General features: G+C 45.3%; 1 protein-coding gene across 28 annotated transcripts in view; it reads right to left on the bottom strand.

Annotated features, from left to right (window-relative positions):
- NRXN2 (neurexin 2) overlaps positions 1–20,843 on the bottom strand; it is a 3,426,600-nt gene that overhangs the window by 1,177,948 nt on the left and 2,227,809 nt on the right. The window lies entirely within an intron of this gene.

The raw sequence follows: 20,843 nt of genomic DNA, 5'->3' as shown, positions 1-20,843 counted from the left end.
TGTTATCTTAAAATTGAGTTGGCTTGGACAAATCAACCATTGTCAACTCAATTCTGGCCTAGTTAATATTGACTGTATGTGTGTACATATAATAATGTCCCACATAAATCGGTGAACATATTACAACATATACCCCCACTTGGGTCGGTTCTAACTACTAGAACTGACCCATAAATCTAACAACAAAAAATATCATTATGATTTAAGGGACTGGATGCTTTACAATGGCTCATATAAAATATGAAGTTGAAACTGGTTACATCTCTCTTCGCCAGCCTCTAAAATATCCCCACGAAACAGTTATTAGATAATATAACTTTTAGACCATGACTAGAAAAGGATTTGGTAAACATCAGTGGCCCATATAGCTGTTAGGCCTTATTATATCACATCAAGATCTTGAATATTGCGCAAAGACGAGCTGATGTCACAGTCCATTCTTCGGTCTGACTTCATCACATCTCTCACCATCTCACTGAAAGTAAACTTGGTATGCTCTGCTCTGGGAGCTCCTATCCACATAAGTCCAGGATTCTCTCATCTCCAGGCTCAAGCCTTCCATTTTTAAAGATGCTTTTTTACGCAAACACTCTACTTTCATCTTTATAGTAAGAAGAACTATCAATGTACCAGCACTCACTTTCAAGGTAGAAAAGGTTTGGATATGGCAGTAAAAACTGTGCTGCAAACTATTTCCTTGCACTTGACATTCATGAGTTCATCTTTGTTGATTGCCAGTCACAATTTGCTTTTGTAATTTGCTGTAGGCCGACCCCTCATTGCCTTCAATAGAGCAGTTACTTGGATCATTCAGTCCATAATTACACCTGAATGGTATACCAACATATACATATAGATATAGATATACCCCCACACGATGGTTCAGATAGAGTCATCAGTGTTTATCAGATCTTCTATCCAGACAAAGCGGCAGTGGAAATTCTTGCCAGTATCTTCACCATGAAAGGTAGAAAGGTCTTTTTCATCCATATATGTCATAGCCTTTAGCATATTATAAACAACTGAATCAACAAAGTTTCAAATCATGACTAGAGTGATGAATGTCACTCACCCCTCTTATAAATTTATGAAAACCACCCAACATACTATGATTTATGCTATGCCAAGCCATTGTGCAACATCTCACCTTAGATGTCAAATATATTGATCAATATGCATTGTGTAATATGTACAGATGTTATGAAAATTATTTTAGGTTTAAATGCTTCTCTTTGGTTTTAAGATAAAGTTCAAGAAATAAAACATAAAGAAAATAAAAAAAATGAAAAGCAAAATATATCAGGAAAAGGGAGAAAAATTAAAAATTAGGGCGTTGAAGAAGAAAGGAAAAAAAGGTCCATTGCTTGATGAATTTCGAGAGAGTCCATGAATACTTTATAATTCCATGTATAGTGATATATTGTCTATTCAGTATTTCTCCCATAATTCTCCCCCGCTAGCCAGCAATTTCAGACTGTGCTTCTGCTATTCACATGCAAGCATCTTCAGACGTCCCTGAAAGACAAAACTCTCCAACAAAACTAATTAGCAAGGTCTTTAAACGTAGTTTGAAGTTAAAACAAAACACTATTTACACATATACAGTTTAAAGCTAATTCACCCCCACTGCTAGAGAAGTGTCATCTGCATTCAAAGACAGATCTGGAGAATGTACATCTTCTGCCATTATGACACCTGTACCCCCTTCAACTGCTCTAATAATTTATCACATTCCCCTCTCATCTTGTCATACTCAATCTTCAGGTGGTCATATTTCTGTTTTAACTGAGAAAATGGTATCCAGGTTTTGGACCTTTTCTTATTATTATTTTGGTCAGCTCTGTTTTTCATATTAATATCACCTATGTTTGACCCGGAGTGTCCTCTCTGGGTGTTATCATAGGATGTTATCTTCTGATCTTTATGCTCAGTATTTGTCCTAAACAATGTGGCTAAATCAATTTTGACAGCCTGCTCATTTGACTTTCTCCATAAATGGTCTGCTCTCAACAATATGTCTTTTAAATCATGAGGATTTGGGGTAACTAATAAAATATTTTGTTTGATATCTTCATGCAACGCATTTAGAAACATACTCATATGTATCAAGCCACCACGCTCAAATGCAAGATTATTACCGACCAATGATTCCATAATAGTTGCTATCCTGTGTGACAATTCATAGGGAGATTCATTTTGCATTTGTTGGATCTTCCCATGAATAGTAACATCAGAATGTACACCATACAAAACATATAATAATTCCAGTAATATGTCCCTTGTCCTCAGAGGCTGAATACAGATCTGTTTAATTCTCATCCAAAGACCACTTCCTACAGAATGTTGCAAAACTCTTTCTAAGTCAGATGGGTTGAGATTGTACATATCTCTGACTTGCTGCACGTCACAAAACCATTTTAAAAATCTGTTTAAATCATGGTACGGAACCATTCCTATTTCTTTAAGAATTGCGTCTAATAATTTTGGTTTTAAAGGCTTCATTACAAGCTGAACTTCACCTGTATTATTATTATTGTTATAAACTGTGGTAGTCACAGTGGGGGCAGCTGGTAATGAATTATCAGATTTAATATGAGGTTCTGTTTCATTTGATAGATTCTGTGTCTGTATTTTGCTGCAGATAGCTGAATCCAAGATTTGATGCATATCTGCATTCCTGAGATCTCTTCTCTAATTCCATAATTCTTAATTTTAATCTCTCATTTTCCTCTAATAATTCATCACAACGTTTAGATTTCTCAATTAAGGCTTCACCAATGGTAACCGCATGCAACTTTAAATTTACTGTCTCAGTGTCTGATTGGTTTTGTAACCTCTCACAAACATTGTTGCTATTATCAACTGCCTTCTGTAACTGGGTAATTTCCTCAACCTTACCTTTTAAAGAACTTTCCATTGTTAAACAGCAAGATAATAAGCCCTGTATAATACAACCTTTTCTTTTACTTTCTGAAATTTTGCTATCAAAAACATTTTTCTCTAAAAATTCCTTCATCATCGTCCATGTCTGCTTACATTTTTCTGGAATTTCATAAGGACCACCATGGCGCTTAATACATTTTAATACCCATCTGTTAACTTTATCAGAACTGACACTAGCTTCACACTGAGTATGCATTTTGACTATATTACTAATAATTTAAAAAAAAGGAAATATTTTACTCACCGCATTAGTTACTCCTTCAGATTCCAGTTCAGGTCTTCTGGTACACGACACAGTCCTTTTTTGTTGTTTCCAATCTCCAGAGAATAATTCTGGGGTTCCCAACTTGTTAAATTTTGTAGATCAGACTCTCTTATGTCACAACCAGACAATAGAGTCACAGCACAGCTCTTGGTTCTTCATCAGACTTCTGTCCACCTCACAGGATTGTTGTCACCACCAACTTCTGTTACGAAGTCCGAAAATGCTCTTCTGGTCACTTGAACGGCACCAATGTAGTGATCGGGTATATGTATAGTAGTATAGTTAATTAATATTTAGGTATATTAATGATGATGTAAGTACTCTTCCGCAGCAACCCAATTCTTCCAGAGAGATGCACTTTATTGACTTCCAACACAGAACAAAGTCCAAAGTCCACAGATGACAAAAAATCCGACAGAGGAAATATAATTCAGAGACCCATATTCCTAGGCCTGTGTGTTCCCAGCCATACACAGACAAGCCTCACTCAAAACTATAGACTGAATGCCGTGTTATATTCACCAGGCATTGAATGGCTGAACAATTTGATTGGCCATTTCAATTTAGGACTTTGATAAGCTTTAGTCTATCAAACAGACAACAACCCCCAGCCGTGAACAGCCGTGAACCACCCCAATTTGCACTCCCGCATATCAACATCAACAAGTCCCCTTTAGATATGTGTAATTAGATTAACAGATACCACCTGAATACCCTTTTGAGCCCTTGGAATACCTACATTATTCTTGCATATTAATATCAACAAGTCCCCTTAGATATATTAGCCCCACAGGAGGGAGCCTCCGCTAGGCCAACCCAAAACACTCCTTGATCCCATTGTTACCCCCTCAAGTCTAATTACCATCAATAAATACTTCTTCTATGGTCCTTTAAACAATGTACCCTTTGAAATGTTCAATTAGGTTAACAGCCCATACCTCACACCCCTAGGTAGACTTGCATAAGACTAACACATCAAAGGGTCTTCAGCTGTTATCTTAAAATTGAGTTGGCTTGGACAAATCAACCATTGTCAACTCAATTCTGGCCTAGTTAATATTGACTGTATGTGTGTACATATAATAATGTCCCACATAAATCGGTGAACATATTACAACAGTATCAAGTGGAGGGATGATTACTGGCTGGCAACCCTCCTTGATCCACCTTACAAGGGTAAGATTTCGGACCTTATCTTGCCATCTGTCAGGAACGGTGTCATCTCCGGTTTCACCTGCTGGCGGCACTATTACATTCAGCACCAAAAGGGTGTAATTCCAGTGGCCACCAGCGGGTGTCTCCCTGCCTGGACTTCAGACTTGCCTTCAGCACACCTGTCATGGATCTGCTGGACTATATAGACCCGCCCTGAACTAAGCCTCAGTGCTTCAGAATTCCTCTGCTAAGCCCTTGTCCCTGCCAGTACCTGCTCCTGTTCCAGCCTGTTCCTGTTTGTTCCTGGACCCCGTTTGTGTATCCTGTCCTTGAGTCCTGTTTCCTGTTCCCTGCTCCTTGGTCTGCTTCATTATTCCTGGTTTCTGTTCCCTTGTCGCTTTTGCCCATGCCTTATTTTTTATTTCATGTTTGTTTCCTTGCTCGTGTATTATATTAGTTAGATAGATAGTTAGGTGAGTTTGGGGGTTTGCTGTGTTTTCACTATTTACTTGTTTTTGGTTTGCTGTCTTGATTTCACGTGTCTTTATCATTAACAATAAACATACTTTTTTTTATTCATTTACTCATTTGTCCCTGATTCCTTGGTGCAGCCCAGCGATCTGATCACCTGCATTGGATGTTGTGTATAACATCCCCTGACACCATCGCAGAGGGAGCAGAGGATGAAACATCTTCAGGAGGCCTTGCAGAAAGGTTTGTGCAACGCGTTTCCAGAGCCTGGGAGGTTACAATTTCCTGGTCCTCCTGGACAACGTGTTGCTGAGGCTTCGGTCAGTCACAGAAGGAGCGGTGGAGAAGGCGGCCGTCTGACCGACGCGTTCAGACAATTTTTTTAGTCCGCAGCCCCAAGGTCTAATCAGATCCAGCCACCATTACCAGCGTCTGATCCACATGGTGCAGGATTACATAGGGGCAAGATCAGACTTGGACACCTTTCCCACCGAAAATCCTCTGGGTTACTGGGTCTTGATGAGGATCACTGGCCAGAGCTTGCACAGTATGCAATTGAGCTATTGGCCTGTCCTGTATCCAGCGTTCTTTCGGAATGCACATTCAGTGCTGCTGGAGGCTTTGTAACCGATCACAGGGTGCGCCTGTCCACTGAATTGGTCGATCGGCTGACCTTCATAAAAATGAATCAGTCTTGGATCACCAGCTACCAAGCACCTGATGCTGATGTAACCGATTGATTTTTTTTTTTTAATGTGAGATCCCTTCAAGACTGCCTATGCTGATGTTGAATGACTATCCTGTTATGCTGAGTCACAATCCTCTTCCTCCTCAATTTTCATGCTGATAGCTTGTAAGAACATTTTTGGTTCTGGGCACCGCCACCAGTGCCCGAGGCACAATTTTTCAGCCCTTGTTTAAATGGAGCGTATAAGTACAATTTTTGATGCAATACTTTGCAGCAGGGCTCATTCCTGCACTCCAACTATAGTATCTGTGTGGGATTGCAGTGTTGTGGCACCAGCACCAGTACAGTTGCTAATACATTGCAGGCGGTGTACACAGTATCTAATACAGTGTAGTGTGGTGTTGCAAAACAAAATATACATCATGTCCGGAAGGCCACCAAAGAGAGGCAGACACTCACAGGCCACTAAAAGAGGGCAAGCAGCCTCTGTGTCTACAGTCAACAGTGCTGGTCATTGACATGGCACATCCTCTGCAGGTGGTTGTGGGGCAAGCTTGTCCTTTCTTTCTGCTGCTGGCCGTGTTATTGAGCCAGAACATGCAGAAGAGTTTGTGGAGTGGATAACAAAGCTGTCCTCATCCTCCTCATCCTCTGTCAACCAGACTTAGAGTAGTTTGCCTTCCAATGCAGCTGGGTGCGCCTGTCCACTGAATCGGTCGATCGGCTGACCTTCATAAAAATGAATCAGTCTTGGATCACCAGCTACCAAGCACCTGATGCTGATGTAACCGATTTTGATTTTTTTTTTTTAATGTGAGATATGGGCCCTGGCATTTGGCGGAACGGTGCTCTTTGTGAGCTGTATGCCTGGGGACCCTTGTGGTGGCGTTACTTTAGATTTGCGTCCATATCCCCCCAAGAGACACAGACTCTGGGGACCCTGGATTTGCCATATTAGAAATAGTGGCTGATTCATAATGCTGGGACAAATACTGTTAGGAGATGCTGATGTCAATTCCAGCCACCTGTCTGTTGCCTACTAAAATGTGTATATTGTAAATAAGTCTAGTATGGGATCTAAGAGTCATTAGATCCCCATTGTTGTTTGTGTTAATTAACTCTGCTATTGTGTGAAGAAGAGTTCTGTGTTGATTTGTGATAATGTTGATTGTGTTTTCTGAGCTACAAGATGGCCAGTCTGGCCTAAAGGTCATGACTGAGTCATCTAGGCTGTCTAAAGGGATTAGTTAATTAGCCCATGTTAATTAGGTTTCTGGTCACAGGTGTATGCTCAGAGTAATATGAGCAGGAGGTATGCACCTCCTCTTTTACTGTATAAAAGAGCCTGTATTTCTTTCAATAAAAGAGGTTCCTGTTTGAACTTACATACAGCCTGCCTGGTGTTTGTTCTGTGCTATCACAACTGGATTCGATCAGCATATAGCTGTAGTTCGAATCCCGGAGCATTGGATGATCGAACCATCAGATGTTGCAATCTGCAATCTGATTCTATAGCCACAGAGGAGTATCGGGAGAGTGGAATCGAGCGAGCAGGGGCTCGTTACATTGGTGGCAGCAGTGGGTATTGCTCTCCAGTTACTGGGACACTCCAAACCACCACAGTGAATGACCACCTATGCAGCCTGCAGAAGAGCCACGCTGAAAGACTTACTTGAGAGCCATAGAGGGACCGGTGGGATCGTGCTTCCTTGCTGTGAACACATCCAAACCATCACCTGGATCCAAGGTCCGGATAGCAGGAGAGGTACAGATACCAGCCACCATGGAAGAGGAATTCAGAAGGAGGTTGCAAGAGATGCAGACACAGCATAGAGGACCAGTATCAGAGCAGGTCCTGCTGGGATGGTTTGATTCTATCCACTGCGAACTCTGGACGGAAGCGCTAGCCCGTGAGCAGCGAAACCAGGGAAAAGTTCTCCCCTCCATCCATGTAAGGTACTGGTCGCAGTATGAAGTGCGAACCAGGAGTGGACAGCTGAGTTAAGCAGGCTCATCTGGGCAGAAATGCGGTTGGACGAGAGCTACAGAGCCCTCCAGTGGTATGTAGCCCAAGTGTGCCCGTGGACAGCAGATGACAGCCCCACGGAAGGCTTTGACTACGATGGCCTGGGATTGTTGTACTGGAGGCTGTCCAGGGACCCTGATTTTGGGAGTGATCGGGAGTGGCATTTGGAGAAAAAAAATGGAGCACAGAGAGCGAAGACTGAATGTCTCGGAAGTGCACTGGGCACAGGAAGATTTGGAGTTTCTGGCCATTCAGGAATGGGAGCTGGAGATCGCCTACAGACAGCTGCTAGACTCTGCTCAGCAGCAGGGTGGGGCTCCCTTTGCCTGGAAATATCAGGAAATACTAGTTGACAACTCTGAAATCCTGGCTGAAGAGTCAACAATGTGGCAGAGTAACAGTGTGCTTTGCCAACCTGCCCCCGCAGCTATGGACGTGGAGGTCTTATGGCGGATGGAGCAAGTGCTGACTGACCTTGATGAACCTGTTTCTGCACTGGATGATCTTGGATGGAGGAATGTGCCTGTCCAGCAGAATGCCAAAGAATCGGCAATGGAAAATCTGGAGATTGCTATCCCCAAAGCTGAAGTGCTGACAACAGGGCCGAGCTCTGCTAACCTCTGCCCAGCACTGATAGCATTTTCTGGGTTCCACGGAGAGGAGATGGTGAATCTTTATCCCCAGACACCAGTTACAGAGACAGGGGATTTGATAGACTTTTCTGCTGAGAAAGAACAACCTGGTGAGCCTCCAGCAGAAGAAGAGCTGTTATTAGGGCCAAACTTCACTGTGTTCTGCCCAGCACCAACAGAAGTATCTGTGGAGTTACAAGGAACTTCCCCAGCTGAAGTGCTGGCAACTGGACAGAGGGTCCAAGATCTCTGCCCTACACCTGCGGTGGTTCCGGAGGCTCAGGGTGAGAAGGAGGTGGTCACTTCCCAGTAGCAGATCAGGATACAGGGGGAGAAGGGAGAGGAGGTGTTCGTTGTCCCTCCCCAATAGTTGGCCAGGGTGGAGGAAGTGGTCTTTCCTCCCCAGCAAAGATCCGTGCACCTGGGAGACAGTACCATAGACATATCATCCCAACATCCAGATGAAGGAATGGAAAAGGAAGCAGCCGACTCACCTCCCCAATGGCAGTTACACAGTTTGGGACTGGAGGAAGCCAGCCTCCTGCCCCAACGGTTAGCCAGAGCGGAGGATGTGGAGTCCCCAGCAGAAGGGCTGGCAACCGGGCAGAGTGCTGCTGGCCTCTGCCCTCAACTAACAGAAGAGGGAGTTCCTGTGGTAGTGGATGGGACTTCAGTCTCCACTTTTATACCCCAGGGATGCTGGGCGGTTGGCCCAGATCCCCAAAGGCATGACGGAGTGAGCCCAGTCACCCTGTCTTCTCTCCAGCGGCTGAAAAGACTCCAGGGAGAAGGGACAGTCCAGGCCTCTCCCCCGCGGCGGGCGTGTTCTCTGAGAGAGGCAGAGGTTGGCTGGGTAAGTAATGCTCTGTTTGGGACAATTTATTTGGGGTACTGTGTGGATATCGGCATTGGGGGACTGGAACTATGGACTAACTTTGGAGTCAACCCGTCTGGGGTCTCCTCCTGTGTTAGTCTCCTGCCGAAAGGGGGGAAATGTGACAGACCTAGCCGGGAGAGAGACTTTTGGAGGAGACTGAATTCTAGCCTCTTACCGACCGATTATGGGCCCTGGCATTTGGCGGAACGGTGCTCTTTGTGAGCTGTATGCCTGGGGAGCCTTGTGGTGGTGTTACTTTAGATTTGCGTCCATATCCCCCCAAGAGACACAGACTCTGGGGACCCTGGATTTGCCATATTAGAAATAGGGGCTGATTCATAATGCTGGGACAAATACTGTTAGGAGATGCTGATGTCAATTCCAGCCACCTGTCTGTCTGTTGCCTGCTAGAATGTGTTTATTGTAAATAAGTCTAGTATGGGATCTAAGAGTCATTAGATCCCCATTGTTGTTTGTGTTAATTAACTCTGCTATTGTGTGAAGAAGAGTTCTATGTTGATTTGTGATAATGTTGATTGTGTTTTCTGAGCTACAAGACGGCCAGTCTGGCCTAAAGGTCATGACTGAGTCATCTAGGCTGTCTAAAGGGATTAGTTAATTAGCCCATGTTAATTAGGTTTCTGGACACAGGTGTATGTTCAGAGTAATATGAGCAGGAGGTATGCACCGCCTCTTTTACTGTATAAAAGAGCCTGTATTCCTTTCAATAAAAGAGGTTCCTGTTTGAACTTACATACAGCCTGCCTGGTGTTTGTTCTGAGCTATCACAACTGGATTCGATCGGCACATAGCTGTAGTTCGAATCCCGGAGCATTGGATGACCGAACCATCAGATGTTGCGATCTGCAATTTGATTCTATAGCTGCAGAGGAGTGTCAGGAGAGTGGAATCGAGCGAGCAGGGGCTTGTTACACCTTCAAGACTGCCTATGCTGATGTTGAGTGACTATCCTGTTATGCTGAGTCACAATCCTCTTTCTCCTCAATTTTCATGCTGATAGCTTGTAAGAACATTTTTGGTTCTGGGCACCACCACCAGTGCCCAAGGCACAATTTTTCAGCCCCTGTTTAACTGGAGCGTATAATTACAATTTTTAATGCAATACTTTGCAGCAGGGCTCATTCCTGCACTCCAACTATAGTATCTGTGAGGGGTTGCAGTGTTGTGGCACCAGTGCCTAAGGCCCAATTTTTCTGCCCCTGTTCAACAGGGACATGTAATTACAATTCTTGATCTAATATTTCACAGCAGGGCCCATTCCTGCACCCACCAAGAGTAACTGTAAGGGCTTACAGTGTTGTGGCAACACCACCAAAGGCCCAATTTTTCTGCCCCTGTTCAACAGGGACATGTAATTACAATTCTTGATATAATATTTCACAGCAGGGCCCGTTCCAGCACCCACCAAGAGTAACTGTGAGGACTCTCAGTGTTGTGGCACCAGCACCTCCACCACCACCACCACCACCAAAGGCCCAATTTTTCTACTACTGTTGAACAATGGCATGTAATTACAATTCTTGATCTAATATTTCACAGCACGGCCCGTTCCTGCGCCCACCAAGAGTAACTGTGAGGGCTTACAGTGTTGTGGCAACACCAACACCTAAGGCCCCAATTTCTGCAGAGTATATAGGGCAGGCCCCTACTTTCAAACATCCAACTTACAAACGACTCCTACTTGCAAACAGAAGGAGACAACAGGAAGTGAGATGAAATCTACCCCTAGGAAGGGAAATTCTCTCCTGTAAGAGTTAATATGGGAAAAACGTATCTCCTCTTCACTGATGCTTTATCACCAATCCTTGTTTCATTAAAAACCCCAAATTTTCAAAAAACATTTGTCATTGGGACAGAAAGTGAGGTGAAATCTTCTGAAGAGGTGCACAGACAGCAAAACAAATGTTACAGGGGTGATAACCCTTCTCTATGTTTTCCAAAAAGCTTAAAAATAGATTTTTTGGCTGGAGCTACACTTTAAAAACGTACCAGTTCAAAATTACAAACAGATTCTACTTAACAACAAACCTACAGTCCCTGTCCTGTTTGCACCACCTGTATACTGCTGTTCAGAGTATATAGGGCCTGGGGACCCCACGCCTTTCCTTTTTTTTAATTTGGGTGCAGGGTTCCCCTTAATATCCATACAAGACCCAAAGGGCCTGGTAATGGACTGGGTGGGGGGATACCCATGCCGTTTGTCTCACTGATTTTCATCCATATTGCCGGGACCCGACATAACATTAAAGCCGCAAGCAGTTATAAATTACTTTTATTCCTTTAAAAATGTCATTTTGTGTAGGGACTGTTCTTAGCACGGGAAACATGCGCCACTTTACAGGCATACTATAGAAACCCCCCAGGTACGATATTTAAAGGAATATTTCACTTTTTTTGTCACTTTAAGCATCATTAAAATTACTGCTCCCGAAAAAACAGACATTTTTAAAACTTTTTTTTGCATTGATACATGTCCCCTGGGGCAGGACCCAGTCACCAAACCCTTTTTAGGACAATAACTTGCATATTAGCCTTTAAAATTAGCACTTTTGATTTTGAACGTTCGAGTCCCATAGACTTTAATGGGGTCTTAAAGTTTGTGCAAACTTTCGGTTCGTTCGCAGGTTCTGGTGCGAACCGAACCAGGGGGGGTGTTCGGCTCATCTCTAATCTACAGTGTATTCTGTGGTGCACTGTTTCTAATACACTTCAGGTGGTGTACACAGTATAAAATACAGTGCATCCTTAGTATAGTTGCTAATACAGTGCAGGCGGTGTACACAGTATCTAATACAATATATCCAGTTTCTACTACACTTCTGGTGGTGTACACAATACAGTGCAGCCGTAGTACAGTTTCTACTACTTTTCTGGTTGTGTACACAGTATCTAATACAGTGTGTACAGTTTCTACTACAATTCTGGCGGTGTACACAGTAGACAATACAGTGCAGCCGTAGTACAGTTCTTAATACAGTTCAGGCGGTGTACACAGTATCTAATACAGTGTGTACAGTGTCTACTACACTTCTGGTGGTGTACACAGTATAAAATACAGTGCATCCGTATAAAGTATAAATTTCCCTACCCCAGTTGCTGAACCGTAAAAAGAAATTCGGTCCCAGCCATCCATGTGCTCAACGTCTGAATGCTAGCTTGGCCAAATTGCTAGCACTGCAACTGCTGCTGTCAGGAAGATCCTGCCAGCAACAGTTGATCCAGACCTGCTGGTGCACAATCTCAGGCGCCAACGCGCGTGCTTCTATTAGCGCCAGGCGGGCTATTTAAACCTGACTGTCACAGGTGAACTTTGCTGTCTGATTTACAGCGTTCCCTGTGTGTTCTTGCCTACCATATCTACTATCTGTTCCGTTGTGACCCGGCTTGTTTCCTGATGTTCCTGCCTTCTGCCTGCATACGACCCCGGCTTGTTCCTCACTCCGCACCTGCCTGCTCCTTCTGCTACTTCGCTGCCAGCACGTTAACGACCCGGCCTATATCCTGACTCCCCTCCAGTCTCTTCACCTATTCCTGACGTGTCCGCCTGTGTATGATCCGGCCTGCCTGTACCTGCCTTCTCTTCAGCCTTGGAAGGGCTCCTATCCCTGCTGCAGCTGCATCAGCTCCTCTACCTGTGGTGTTCCAGTATCAGCTTGTTCCAGCTCCCTGATTGCCATTGTTCCAGCTCCCTCCTTGCCATTGACTCTGCACTCCTGCGCTTCCTGTCTGCTCTATCAGGTGCCCCGAGTCAGAGGAGTAAGAGAGGCCGTTCTCTGCATATCAGGCTCTTCCACCAGGTATGTGACAGTATCAGACAGTCATGTCTGAGCCTGTGCGAGGACCCTCTCCTATGGAGGAACTCTGCCAGCATGTTGCAGGACAGACGCAGGCAGTTAAAGACTTACAAGAAGGCTATACCCAGCTGGAAAGTTGTATGCAGACTTTGTCTACCTCCACAACTGCTCAAGGGGCTGCTTGAGTATCTTCCGTCCCACCAGGCATCTCTTCTGCTCCTGCAGTCATTATGCTACCACCTGAACCCAACTCCAGAGAGGTTCCTTGGAGAACGCAGCAAATTCAGGGCCTTCCACAATGCGTGCAAACTTTACTTTGCATTACAGCCACGCACTTTCTATCTGGAAGCAACTAAAGCTGGCTTTGTCATCTCTTTGCTACAGGGAGAACCGCAAGCTTGGGCTCATCTCTTAGAACAAAAAGCTGCATCTTTGACAGACTTAGCCACCTCCTTTGAAGCCATGGCCCAGTTATATGAAGACCCCAGCAAACTGCTACTGCTGAAGCTGCTCTTCATACACTTCAGCAGGGTCGCAGAGCTGTTGAGGTTTACGTTTCAGAATTTAGGCGCTGGCATTCCGACACCAACTGGAACGATGCTGCCCTCTGTTACCAGTTCCAAATAGATCTTTCGGAACCTCTCAAACGTACTACCCCGGACAGGGGTTCCTCCTACCCTGGAGACCCTTATTAATCTGTCAATCCAGATTGACCATCGATTGAGGGAATGAAGGTCAAAATGAGCCACTGGCCTGTCACGCCCATTATGGATGTTACCATGAGTACCCAGTTCTTCCAGTTTTGCTCCACCCGCACCTGCCGCATGCGCTTCTGACGCACCAGAACCCATGCAGCTTGGCCTACTTCTCCCCTCACTCTCCGCAGAAGAGTGCCAATGTAGACATCAGCAGAATCTCTGTCTGTACTGTGGAGGACCAGGACATTACGTGAGGTCTTGCCCAGTTAAACTCCGTAAGTGCCTCTCAGCTACCTCTACTTCTATTCCTACCCTGCCTAGTAATTCTGCTCACTTTGCTCTTCTGTTCTGTTGCAGCTCCCAGGAAGGACGATCCAGACTCCCGTTATAATTGATTCTGGAGCCTGCAGCTGTTTTATAGACTTATCCTTTGCTGCAAAACATCACAGTCCGCTACAACCCAAGGCTCAGAGACTCTCTGTACATCTGGCAGACGGTTCCACCATTAAATCCGGGTTGGTTACCAATGAAACCATCCAAGAGCCAAGAGCCATCAAGAACTGCCATAGCTTCTCCTCTGTTTCCAGTCATCCTTGGCATGCCTTGGTTAAAAGCTCATAACCCGCATATCAATTGGGCCACAGAGGAAATCAGGTTTCTCTCCCCCTACTGTCTTCAGCACTGCTCGCAGGAAAGCCATTGTGACCAACCTTCCCTGCTGTGCCTTGATACGGATCCTGAAGCCTGTCAAACTGTTCCAGCAGTATATCATGACTTTTTGGATGTATTTAGCAAGAAAGGGGCGTAGACTCCTCCTCACCATCGGACCTATGACTGTCCAATTGAACTTCTCCCTGGGGTTGAAGTCCCCTTTGGAAGAATCTTTCCTTTGTCTGAAACCGAACTTGTCGCATTAAAAGACTATATTGATGACAATCTAAAAAAGGGGTCCATTCATCCTTCCATATCTCCGGCTGGAGCAGGAATCTACTTTGTGGAAAAAAAGCACTATTCGCTATGACCCTGTGTGGACTATCGTGAATTTAACAAAATCACCATAAAAAAAAAAAAAAAAAATCGCTATGCTCTCACTCTAGTGCCTGAATTATTCCAGAGACGCGGTACTGCCACCATATTTACAAAGTTGGATCTTCGGGGTGCCTATAACTTGGTCCGTATACGAGAGGGGGATGAATGGAAAACAGCGTTTCGCACACGGTTTGGGCATTTCGAATACCTTGTAATGCCCTTTGGACTTTGCAATGCCCCTGCTACCTTTCAGCACTTCATTAATGATGTCTTCTGAGATTTCCTGGATCTATTTGTTGTTGTTTATCTTGATGACATACTAATCTTCTTTTCTCCCTCTCTAGACAATCACTGTAGACATGTCAAGAGTGTACTGGGTCGTCTTCGACAACATGGACTTTATGCCAAACCCGAGAAGTGCATATTTGAACGCCAAAGCATCCAATTCCTGGGCCTGATCATATCCACTGAAGGTATTCAGATGGATCCCCAAAAGGTCACAGCCATCCTGGAATGGCCAGCCCCCAGCGACAAGAAAAGGTATCCAATGATTTGTGGGGTTCGCAAATTTTTATTCGAAATTTATCAGGGGATTCTCAGCAATCACTTCCCCATGACACAACTAACCAAACAAAGCACTAAATTCCGTTGGTCTCCGGAAGCTCAGGTTGCTTTTGAGATTTTAAAGAAACTGTTCACATTCGCATCTGTTCTGAAGCATCTTGATCCAGCCTTGCCTTACATCCTAGTAGTAGACACTTCAGAAACAGTGGTTGGAGCAATACTATCCCATAGGCAAGTATCTAAGGCTCTGTTGCCTCCCGTCGCCTTTTTCCCCACAAGCTATCAACTGCAGAGGGAAACTATGATGTTGGGGACCGTGAACTTCTAGCCATCAAAATTGCCTTGGAGGAAGGAGCTGCGCACGCGATACTGATCTACACAGATCACAAGAATCTCGAGTATTAAAGCACAGCAAAGAGGTTGAAACCCCAGCAAGCCAGGTGGGCACTATTCTTTTCTAGATTTGTATTCCATATAATGTACAGGCCCGGATCCAAGAGTACAAAACCTGATGCGCTGTCTCGCATGTTTAGTAGATCTGAAAAAGTCCCATCCCCGGATACCATTCTGTCTTCTGGGAACTTCCTTTTACTACAAGAAGACTTGATGGAGCAGATTAAGCAAACATTAGTAGGGAGTTCCCCACCACTTGGGGTTACTCTGGTAGCGAGAGACGGACTGCTTTGGTACTAAGACAAGGTCTTCGTACCAGAGAATCTCCGAATTTCCATCCTGGGGTGATGTCATGATCATGTACTAGCAGAACACTTTGGTATTAGCAAGACATCTGAGTTAGTGCAACATTCTGGTGCCCTGGGGTGGAAAAGGACTGTAATAGATATGTGGAATTCTGCACCACTTGCATCTGCAACAAGAGCAGCAAATCCAGGGCTTGGGGTCTGTTAAAACCATTACCTGTCCCCGACAGACCTTGAAGGATGATTTCAATAGATTTTATTGTGGAATTGCCCCATCCGAGGGCCGTAACACTATTTTTTGTAGTAGCTGACAGATGACTAAGATGGCACACTTCCTAACAATAAAGGTTACACCATCAGCCCAAGAAACTGCACAAACTTTTATCAAAGAAATTATAAGGCTTCATGGAGTTCCGGCTAATGTTGTGTCTGATCGCGAGGTGCAGTTCACCTCCAGATTCGAACTTTCATTTTCCTCAGATTATCATCTGCAAACAAATGGACAGACAGAAAGAACCAACCAAACTTTTGAACAATATCTACGCTACTTTTCCTCATTTTCTCAAGATGACTGGGTCTCACTGCTTCCTTTTACCGAGTTCTCTTATAACAATTCCGTTCATTCAGCCACCAGTCACCATTCTTCGCCAACTACGGTTTTCATCCCTCCTTCCTGTCCAATTCAATACCAGATTTCCCTGTACCAGCTGTTCTTGAAACAATAGACTTTTTCAAATCTAACAACAAACTTCTACAGGAAACAATGACCAAAACACAGGCTTATAATACATAAGTTATTGACAGGAAAAGAAAGGGCGAATTGATCCTGAACCCTGGTGACCAAGTGTGGTTAGCAGCAACAAATCTGAAACTAGCCTGTCCTTCCAACAAACTAGGCCCTAAGTTTGTGGGCCATTTCCAGTGAAAAGACAGATTAATGAGGTTGCTTATGAGTTGGACCTGCCAGAGTAGTTTAGGATTCACCCCGTGTTCCATATAACCCCGCTGAAACCCACTACCTCTGATCCTTTTCCAGGATGGAATACTGATCTACCTGAACCTGTAACCATCGACGGAGAAGAGGAATTTGAAGTTGAAACAATCTTAGATTGCAGGAAGAGGAGAAATCAGGTTCAGTACCTAATAAAATGGAAAAGGTATGGGCCAGAGGACAACTCCTGGGTGCCTGAAGATAATATTCATGCCCAAGAATTAATTAAAGTCTTCAAGAACTCCCATCCTGCCACACTGGCCAAATTGGGCATCCATTTAGGGGGGGCAAGGTCAGGAAGATCCTGCCAGCAACAGTCGATCCAGACCAGCTGGTGCGATATTGCGGGCACCAATGCGCAGGCACGTGTGCACAGGTGGGCTATTTAAACCTGACTGTCACAGGTGAACCTTGCTGTCTGATCGACAGCGTTCCCTGTGTGTTCTTGCCTACCATATCTGATATCTGTTCCGTTGTGACCTGGCTTGTTTCCTGACGTTTCTGCCTTCTGCCCACATCCAACACCGGCTTGTTCCTCACTCCACACCTGTCTGCTCCTTCTGCTACTTCGCTGCCAGCACGTTACTGACCCGGCCTAAATCCTGACTCCTCTCCAGTCTCTGCACCTATTCCTGACATGTCGCCTGTGTATGATCCGGCCTGCCTGTACCTGCCTTCTCTTCAGCCTTAGAAAGACTCCTATCCCTGCTGCAGCTGCATCAGCTCCTCTGCCTGTGGTGTTCTAGTACCGGCTTGTTCCAGCTCCCTGCTTGCCCTTGTTCCTGGACTGTTGCAGTGCCTGCACTCCTCCACAGCTTACCCAGAGTCTCAGCCCAGCTCTGCATTCAACGATCCTCCCAGGTACTCGTGCGACTCTACACTCCTGCGCTTCCTGTCTGCTCTATCAGGGGCCCCGAGTTAGAGGAGTAAGAGAGGCCATCCTCTGCATATCAGGCTCTACCACTAGTTACGTGATAGCTGCCTTTTCAGCTGGTAGACTCTGCGCCCTTTCGTGAATTTGTGGAATGTGCTGTACCTCAGTGGCTGATTCCAAAACGCCATTTCGGCTCTCTACCGGCATGTGGAAGGCAATGTTTTTTGCCTCATTGGACAGGGCGGTCAGCACTAAGGTGCATATTACTGCTGACTCATGGTCCAGCAGGCATGGGCCGGGACGTTACCTTTCCTTCACGGTGCACTGGGTAACTCTGCTGGCAGCTGGGAAGGATGCAGGACAGGGTTCAGTATTGTTAGAGCTCCACCACCACGCCTCCAAAATTCTAGTGGTGATTCTGCCACAGCTGTCTCCTCCACCCCCTCCTCTTCTTCTTCCTCTATGGCCTCTGCTGCAGATTTGTATTCTGAACCAGCGGTGCTCCGTAAGCATTCAAGGGGCTATGCAAGCAGTCAGGAAAAATGATGCCATGCGGTGCTTGAGTTGGTCTGCTTAGGGGACAGGAGCCACACTGGGGGAGAGATTCTGTCAACTCTGCAGGGGCAGGCACAGAGGTGGTTGATGCCACGCCAGCTTCAGCCAGGAATGGTTGTATGCGACAATGACACCAACCTTCTCTCTGCCCTCCGACAGGGACACTTGACCCATGTTCCATGTTTGGCATACATCTTTAATTTGGTGGTGCAGCAGTTCTTGAGCAGGTACCCAGGCTTACAGGATCTCCTGAGACAGGCCAGAAAAGTCTGTGGTCATTTCCACCAGTCATACAATGCCAGTGCTCGGCTGGCTGAAATTCAAAGGGAATACCACCTGCCCACCAACCGCCTCATTTGTGACATGCCCACCAGGTGGAACTCAACGTTGGTAATGCTGCAGTGGTTGCACATGCAGCAGAGGGCCATCAATGAGTACCTGTGCGAGTATGGCACCAGGACAGGGTCAGGAGAGCTTGGCTTCTTTTTGCCACGCTAGTCCTGTCCCTTCACCATCTGAGGAGGCCGTAGGCCACAAGGATGGTGAGCAGTGACAATGCATGCATCAGTGACACTGTCCCTCTAGTCTTCCTGTTGGAGCACACGCTTAGTGGATTAATGGACAGGGCACTTGAGGTAGAACAGAGGGAGGAAGAGGAGGACTTCCTTACCTCTCAAGGCCCCCTTTATCCAGATAACATTCCTGCGGGCCCACCAAACACACAGGAGGAAGAGGAGGAGAAGGATTGTGTCAGCATGGATGTGGAGGATAACACTCAGCAGCAGTCTTCAAGGGATGGTTTTTAGTTCCCAGAAACCCAAGGAGTTGTACGTGGCTGGAAGGAGGTTGTTACGGATCATGTGATCCTTAGTGACCCAGAGGAATCCCAATGCCTCTGCAAACTTACGCTGCATGGCCTCCCTGATTCTGCATAGCCTGCGAAAGGACCCTAGGATTCGTGATATCAAGGAGAGGGATCATTACTGGCTGGTAACCATTTTTGATCCACATTACAATGGTAAGGTTGCAGAACTCATCCTGCCTTCGCAGAGGGAGCAGAGGATGAAACATCTTCAGGAGGCCTTGAAGAAAGGTTTGTGCAATGCATTTCCAGACCCTGGGAGATTACAATTTCCTGGTGCTGGCTTCGTTCAGTAAGAGGAAGAGCGGTGGAGAAGGTGGCCGGCTGACCAATGCTTTTAAACTATTTTTCAGTCCTCAGCGCCAAGGTCTGATCGGTTCAAGTAACCATCGCCAGCATTACATGGTGCAAGAATATCTAGGGGCAAGAGCAGACTTGGAGACCTTTCCAACAGAGCATCCACGGGGTTACTGGGTCTTGAGGATGGACCACTGACCAGAACTTGCTCAATATGCAATTGAGCTACTGGCCTGTCCTACATCCAGCGTTCTTTCTGAACGCACATTCAGTGCTGCTGGAGGGTTTGTAATGGATCATAGAGTGCGCCTGTCCACAGACTCCGTTGATAGGCTCACATTCATAAAAATGAATCAATATTGGATCAAGCACCTGATGCTGATTTAACTGATTACGTTTTCTATGGCTATGGGATCCCTTGAAGACTGGCTATGCTGACTATCCTATTCCTCCTCAATCTTGATAATGCTAGCTTCCAACAGAATTTTTGGTTTAGGGCATCACCACCACCACCCAAGGCCCAATTTTTGTGCCCCTGTTTAACAGAGGCATGTAATTACAATTTTTGATCTAATATTTACAGCAGGGCCCATTCCTGTGCCCAACAAGAGTATCTGTGAGGGGTTACAGTGTTGTGGCACCACCACTACCACCACCCAAGGCCCATTTTTTCTGCCACTGTTTAACAGGGGCAAGTAATTACAATTCTTGATATAATATTTCATAGCAGGGCCTGTTCCTGCACCCATCAAGATTAACTGTGAGGGCTTACAGTGTTCTGGTACCACCACCACAGGCCCAATTTTTCTGCCCCTGTTTAACAGGGGAATGTAATTCCAAATCTTGATACAATATTTCACAGCAGGGCCGTTCCTGTGCCCAACAAGATTAACTGGGAGGGCTTACAGTGTCGTGGTACCACCACCACCACCACCACCACCCAAGGCCCAATTTTTCTGCCCCTGTTTAACAGGGGCATGTAATTAAAATTTTTGATATAATATTTCAACGCAAGGCCCATTCCTGCACCCAACAAGATTATCTGTGAGTGGTTACAGTGTTGTAGCACCACCACCACCCAAAGCCCAATTTTTAGGCCCCTGTTTAACAGGGGCATGTAATTACAATTTTTTATATAGTATTTCACAGCAGGGCCTGTTCCTGCACTCACCAAAAGTAACTGTGAGGGCTTACAGTGTTCTGGTACCACCAACACCTAAGGCCCAATTTTCTGCAGAGTATATAGGGCCGTATAGTATATATACTGCTGTTCAGAGTATATAGTGCCTGGGGGCCCCCATGCCATAAAAAAAAAAAAAAAAAAAAAAAAAAAAAAAATTGGTGTGGGGTTCCCCTTAATATCCATACCAGACCATGCCGTTTTTTTCAATAATTTTCATCTA

This window comes from Aquarana catesbeiana, linkage group LG11, assembly GCF_042186555.1.
Source record: "Aquarana catesbeiana isolate 2022-GZ linkage group LG11, ASM4218655v1, whole genome shotgun sequence".
Taxonomy (NCBI): domain Eukaryota; kingdom Metazoa; phylum Chordata; class Amphibia; order Anura; family Ranidae; genus Aquarana; species Aquarana catesbeiana.
Note: the sequence above shows the minus strand (reverse complement) of the source record. Positions and strands in the feature narration are given on the sequence as shown.